Raw genomic sequence first — 7,552 nt, forward strand, 5'->3', positions numbered from 1 at the left:
CAAACGAACTACACAATCTTGTGCTATGCTTAGGATTGGGTCTTGTCCATCACATCATTCTCCTAATGATGTGATCCCGTTATCAATGACATCCAATGTCCATAGTCAGGAAACCATGACTATCTGTTGATCAACGAGCTAGTCAACTAGAGGCTCATTAGGGACATGTTGTGGTCTATGTATTCACACATGTATTACGATTTCTGGATAACACAATTATAGCATGAACAGTAGACAATTATCATGAACAAAGAAATATAATAATAACCATTTTATTATTGCCTCTAGGGCATATTTCCAACAGTCTTCCCCCCGTTTTCCTCTCAAAGTCGAGCTCCCGCGCGTCTCTCTCTTTCGCTGGTTTCTCATGCCGCCATGGCCACGCCTTGCCTCCTCTTTGTCACGCGCCGATCACCGTCGTCGCCGCTGCTCTGCCTATGCTTTGCAACGGGATAAAAATCCTGTCAAAAGCTGCACCGTGCCTTGGCCCTGGCCCCAGTGAGCACAGCGGTCCCGAGCTTTGGCTCGGCCGGGACGCGCCACGGCACGCTCGTGCTTCGTCCCCAGGGTGCATGAGCTCCGACCCATGCGGGTGAGAGCTCTAGCGCACGAGCTCTGGCTCTGGCTCCGGCCCCGGCGTGGCTCGGTAGCCATGACATGCACAAACTCCATCCTTGACGGGCGCGAGCTCCAGCCACCTCGTCCGCCCACATCAAGCTCCATCCATGACGGGCGCGAGCTCCAGCCGCTTACTCCATCCACGTCGTCGCCAACGCGAGGCATCGTCTCGTCCGCTTGTGTCGTTGCCACGACAGAGAGAGAAGTGGGTGCCCTGGCGTGTTCGGTCACCTTCATATTGCCTAAATTTGTTCCGGTTTGACATACGCCAGTTAGTTTGGACGTTTAAGAAGAAAATGAGGGGTCTCATTGAGTCATTTTTTTATCAGACATTGCAGATGCTTTTATCTAATGCAGCTTCCGGGTCTTTCCCTGTTAGAAAAAAAAAACTTATGTGTCACTTGGTGTGGATACGGGTGCTATGAAGGAGTGATAATGTCACATGTGGATGGGGATCTGTTTAATGAAACGACTGGACCAGGATAGATGAGGTAGCGGTGCATGGGACCCAGTGGACGCGTGTGTAGCTCGCGCAAGGCGGCTAGCCGGCTAGACGCATTTATATTTCAGTTTGACTAATTCAAATCTAGATGTTTTTTAAGGATGTCACATCTAAACTCTCATGAATATATAATGCAGCAACAAGAAAAAAACAAAAAATAAACCACAAACAAAGTGAACATTAGTTATGTCGCATTTAGATGTGTCCTAGACAGACCCTATTTCTTTTTAGTCTGCTGGATTAGATCAATTCGCCATGGCACACACAGCCAAGGCTCACACTCTCTCCCACCCAGAACCATCCAGCAAAGCGACAGAGAAAGAAAGAGAGAGCGGAAGACGCAGAGCGAGTGACGAGCAAGCGAGCAGCCCAGCAAGTTCAACGACCGCCGCAGGAGCACCGACTCCAACCTCGACGAGTCCGTGTCGATGACGATGGTGGCTACCTCCTCCTTGTCCTCCTCATATGCTCCCTGTAGCCGCAGACGCCCCGCCCACCCGCCGCAGATGAAGCCGTAACCGCCAGCGCACCCAACGCCGGGTCAAGAGCGGCCCGAGGCAGAGGAGTCAGAGGCGGAGGAGGTGTGGTGTGGGTGCGCAGTGGGAGGCGGCATGACCACGGACGGCGCGGCCGGTGGTGCTCGCCGGGGAAGACAGGGCCCCGGACGGCGCTGGAGCAGGCGCCGGGGATTCCGGCGTGGGGCGTGCCAGGAGCCTGACGGAGGACGACCTGGAGGAGCTCAAGGGGTGGTGCGTGGATCTGGGATTCGATTTGCAGCAGCAGGCAGAGCAGCAGACCCAGCCCCCCCCCGGCGGTGAGCCAACTTTTCCCTCCCATCCTACCATAACCATCGGTCTCCTCTCTCTCTCCTCACCCTCTCTCTTCTCTCTCCAAGAGGAAGCAGATCCACCACAACAATGGTGCCACCGCCCCAGAACTGCCGCCGTCACGCTCGCGTCAAGTCACCGGAACCTGCACACCGGCGCCCACCGTTGCGCCCCTGCATGCCCCGCCTTGCCCCCAACTACGCCTCCGGCCTCGCCTCTGCACATCTCCACCTGCCAGCCTTGCCTCCGCATCAGTCGCCAGCGTGCCGCTGCCTCGTGCGGCCTCCTCTGCTCCCAAGATTTGGTTTAGCCGCTGCCTCGTCCGGCCTCCGTGAAAGTTGCATGTCGATTCTGGTTGTCTGGAGTTCCCTTCACTCCCTCTTCTCTCTTGCGGGATTAATTCCTTCGTTCTGTTCCCCTCGTTGCTTCATTATTTCTGATGCGGCAAAATTCGCCTGCGTATATAAATTGATTGAATTAGATGCAGAGGGGCGAGGTGGGACTAAATCACGACAAGGCAGATTGAGAAGGTTACGGCGGAGGAGGCCGGAGAGGACTCGCGGCGGCGGACAGGTCACAGCGGCGCAGCGGCTGGAAAGCGAGCATTTGGATTAGGGTGGATCGCGGATTGAATTCTTACAAATGTAGGGATGTTTTTTGTAAAGATGAAACATTTTCTCATATTCACTCAAAAAAGGGACTGTGGGTTGAATTTTGATAAACACAATGACTTTTGTGCAAAAGCACCGACAATGTATGACCAGAAACGCTAGCTGCTTTATTATTAGGTAAAGAAAGATTGTTCACATATTCGAATAGCATTCGCTTATTAAAGAATTCGTGGATTTCAAAATATGTTCGCATATTAAAAAAAGTTAGTGGATTTAACAAAATGACCGTGTTTTCAAATTTTGTCTCGGAATTTTGAAAAATGTTCTGTTTTAGAAAATTGTTCATAAAATCTATGATATTTAAAAGATGTTCATAAATTTTGTAGACGTTGTTTCAATTTTGTCACTTCTATGTATTAATAAAACACCCGCGCTAGCCTCAGATCATAAGTAGTTGTAGGTCGAGTGGCTAGACTATTCCTTTTTTAGTGATAGTTGCACGCCTTCAAGGCTCTAAGATCGCGAGTTCGAATCCTGACAGCGCGTCGATTCTTTTTGTGACTTTTACATCCCAGTCGGTGATTCACCATACATACGAAAGTTAGCCTAAAAAAATCATGCATACGAAAGTTGTCAAATGTTCATATTATCCTTTATACGTGTAGTGAGAAGGTTTGTAGCGAAGCACCAGATATCGGGATGAATGGAATTGATATCATGGCCCCGGGTGCAATACCGATCATCCCATTTCTTAATCCTATAGTACCAGCAAGAGTGGAAGTTGTACCAGCCAGGTACAATGGCGAGATCTCCAGCGAACCTTGACTTGCTCGCTTGACCTGTTGCTTGGTGCCGCTGTTCATCTAGTTTTTTACTTTTTTTTTAGAAAAGGAGGACGACCCGGCCTCTGCATCCGGGAGATGCATACGGCCACTTTATTGATTATTCTCGAGGACCTTACAAAGTATTACAACAATATGCTTGAATCCGCCATCTTGGTAACATATGCCACTATTCCTATCCATATAATGAAGGGGTGCTACCTGGGCCAAATACCCGGACCACTCACCTAAGCCTATCATCAAAAGCCAGAAGCCCCAGCCAAGCCACATACCGGGTCTGGGGCATAAACTGGTCTGACGCACTCCCATGTGTCGTCGCCGCCATTTTCCACGGGTTCGTCTTCAGAGCAGATATTGAGGCTTCTACCTTGTCAGGCCACTCTGCCATCGACGTCACCATGACGCCAGACAACTGCCTCCACCTGCGCGAGTCCATCACCGCGCATCGGGCGCCGAGTCTCCACTGCACCACGCCGCCGAGATCCGCCGTCATCAATGTGTAGGATGAAGCACCGCTCCACCAAAAAGGGCGCCCACTGGTCCCTCGATCCCGTCGGCTGCTGTCACCGACCCCATACTGAGCCCGCCACCACACTGCCCTCAAGGCGATGCCTTCAAGAAGGTCACGACGCCAAGGACGCCGCCGCCGCCCACCGAAGTTAGGTTTTCACCCGAGAAGCAAGGTGGTGGGGGTGGAAGGGCAGACCTTGACCGACGGCTCCATGAAGAAATCGGCGCCCGCGGACGTCGTCGTCGTCGCGGCCGGCTGGAGCCGACCAGGGGTTTCCCCCAATCTGGATCCCGACCACCAGAATCACCCGCAACCCAGAGGCAGGCCAGGCACGCCGGCACAGCCAGGGACCGTCGAGGGTGAAGCGCATCGAGCAGGGGAAGATGGCCAGCAGCCAGATCTGACGCCGCCAGCCACCAGGGCAGCCACGCGAGGTCCCAGCCCACCGGAGATCCGCCGGCCACCCGACCAGATCGCCGGCACCACGCCCACCCCACTGCTCACCACAGGTGACAAGGTGTTGGAAATATGCCCTAGAGGCAATAATAAAATGGTTATTATTATATTTCCTTGTTCATGATAATTGTCTATTGTTCATGCTATAATTGTGTTATCCGGAAATCGTAATACATGTGTGAATACATAGACCACAAACATGTCCCTAGTGAGCCTCTAGTTGACTAGCTCGTTGATCAACAGATGGTCATGGTTGCCTGACTATGGACATTGGATGTCATTGATAACGGGATCACATCATTAGGAGAATGATGTGATGGACAAGACCCAATCCTAAGCATAGCACAAAGATCGTGTAGTTCGTTTGCTAGAGCTTTTCCAAATGTCAAGTATCATTTCCTTAGACCATGAGATTATGCAACTCCCGGATACCGTAGGAGTGCTTTGGGTGTGCCAAACGTCACAGCGTAACTGGGTGGCTATAAAGGTACACTACGGGTATCTCCGAAAGTGTCTGTTGGGTTGGCATGAATCGAGACTGGGATTTGTCACTCCGTATGACGGAGAGGTATCTCTGGGCCCACTCGGTAATGCATCATCATAATGAGGTCAATGTGACCAAGTGTTTGGTCACGGGATCATGCATTACGGTACGAGTAAAGTGACTTGCCGGTAACGAGATTGAACAAGGTATTGGGATACCGACGATCGAATCTCGGGCAAGTAACGTACCAATTGACAAAGGGAATTGTATACGGGATTGATTGAATCCTCGACATCGTGGTTCATCCGATGAGATCATTGTGGAACATGTGGGAGCCAACATGGGTATCCAGATCCCGCTGTTGGTTATTGACCGGAGAGTCGTCTCGGTCATGTCTGCCTGTCTCCCGAACCCGTAGGGTCTACACACTTAAGGTTCGGTGACGCTAGGGTTGTAGAGATACTAGTATGCGGTAACCCGAAAGTTGTTCGGAGTCCCGGATGAGATCCCGGACGTCACGAGGAGTTCTGGAATGGTCCGGAGGTGAAGAATTATATATAGGAAGTCCAATTTCGGCCACCGGAAAAGTTTCGGGGGTCACCGGTATTGTACCGGGACCACCGGAAGGGTCCCGGGGGTCCACCGGGTGGGGCCACCTATCCCGGAGGGCCCCATGGGATGAAGTGGGGAAGGGAACCAGCCACTGGTGGGCTGGTGCGCCCCCCTTGGGCCTCCCCTGCGCCTAGGGTTGGAAACCCTGGGGGTGGGGGGGGCGCCCCACTTGGCTTGGGGGGCAAGCCACCCCCTTGGCCGCCGCCCCCCTTGGAGATGGGATCTCCCAGGGCCGGCGCCCCCCCAGGGGCCCTATATATAGAGGGGGGAGGGAGGGCAGCCGCACCACAGCCCCTGGCGCCTCCCTCTCCCTCCCGTGACACCTCTCCCTCTCGCTGAGCTTGGTGAAGCCCTGCCGAGATCCCCGCTACTTCCACCACCACGCCGTCGTGCTGCTGGATATCCATCAACCTCTCCTTCCCCCTTGCTGGATCAAGAAGGAGGAGACGTCTTCCCCAACCGTACGTGTGTTGAACGCGGAGGTGCCGTCCGTTCGGCGCTCGGTCATCGGTGATTTGGATCACGACGAGTACGACTCCATCAACCCTGTTCACTTGAACGCTTCCGCTCGCGATCTACAAGGGTATGTAGATGCACTCCTCTCTCTCGTTGCTAGATGACACCATAGATTGATCTTGGTGATGCGTAGAAAATTTTAAAAATTTCTGCTACAATCCCCAACAGTGGCATCAAGAGCCAGGTCTATGCGTAGTTTCTATGCACGAGTAGAACACAAATTTATTGTGGGCGTAGATGTTGTCATTTTTTTGCCACTACTAGTCTTATCTTGTTTCGGAGGCATCGTGGGATGAAGCGGCCCGGATCGACCTTACACGTATGCTTACGTGAGACAGGTTCCACCGACTGACATGCACTAGTTGCATAAGGTGGCTAGTGTAGGGTAATGCAGCAGAAAACAAAAAAAATCCGACCTACGCACCAGCCCAGGACCACTATGGAGACTGCATACAAGGTTTGATCTTTTCCGTTACCGACTCGTAGCGCAGCGGGAAGTAGAGTCGATGACGATCGGCGGTGCAGATCCCCGCAGCTAGGATTTACAACCTCCCAACCGCGAGGATGTATACCCTCATCTGCTCCTCAGACAGCCCTCCGGGAGGCGGTCGAACAGCCCCCCGGACGGTGTCGCGGACAGCCCTTCGGGAGGACCTTCAAAACTCGAACGGTCACTCGGACAGCCCTTCGGGAGGACCTTCGAAACTCGGACGGTCACACGGACAGCCCTTCGGGAGGCACTCACGAACTAAGACCGAAACTACGATCTCTCTACAGAGTTGCACACATACGGTGTCATCTATCCCGCAGGGCTTCGCCGTCCAGAACTAGTTCCCACCGGAACCCAGACAGCCTTTCGGCTCTACGAAACTATTTCGCTGGGAGGGAGAGAGAAGCCAGATCATGCATGGCACTTGTATGTGAGAAGGGATGATCCTTTAGGCAGCCCCCTCCACCCCTATTTATAGGCCAAGCCCAAGGGTGGCTTCTCCAAGAAGCCAAGGGGGGAAATACCAAAAAGGCCCTCAAGGTGGCTTCTCCAAGAAGCCAAGCAAAAAGCACTTTCACTATTCATGACGACATTTTTCAGCGTCCGTTCGAACTAAAAATATTTATGTGGGCTCAGAACATTTCCAATACCCACTAAAATAATTTGCAACGCGTTCCGAAACAATTTCGGTTTAGTGATTTTCATCTGCGAAAAGCAAACAAGAATGCGTTTTCACTATTCATGAAGACAATTTTTCGCGTCCACTAAATCCGAAAATATTTCTGTGGGTCTTAGAATAATTCCAGTACCCACTAAAATGATTTTGGATTCGTTCTGAAACAATTTCAGATTAGTGAATTTCATCTGCGAAAAAAAAGCCAAAGCGGTACCGGCAGCTCCGAAACATTTTCGGTTTTTATTTCTGAAAATTCCAAAAAGTTTCCAGAATGATTCTGGCACCCTCCAAGAATTATCACGCATGTGCCAAAACCATTTTGACTTAATGGCATACCCCGAAACAAGTTTTTCGGTTTCACCGAAACTCATCCGGTGACCTCTCTCTGCGGTACGATTCCGCTGTCC

At 52.0% G+C, this 7,552-nt stretch overlaps 1 long non-coding RNA gene across 1 annotated transcript; it reads left to right on the forward strand.

Moving 5' to 3' along the window:
- The first annotated feature begins 434 nt into the window (after positions 1-434).
- LOC141025529 (uncharacterized) lies at positions 435-2,759 on the forward strand. The gene is made up of 2 exons (XR_012187164.1): positions 435-1,934; positions 2,016-2,759. It is a non-coding gene; the product is annotated as an uncharacterized lncRNA (long non-coding RNA).
- Positions 2,760-7,552: the final 4,793 nt, after the last annotated feature.

This window comes from Aegilops tauschii, chromosome 6, assembly GCF_002575655.3.
Source record: "Aegilops tauschii subsp. strangulata cultivar AL8/78 chromosome 6, Aet v6.0, whole genome shotgun sequence".
Taxonomy (NCBI): Eukaryota; Viridiplantae; Streptophyta; class Magnoliopsida; order Poales; family Poaceae; genus Aegilops; species Aegilops tauschii.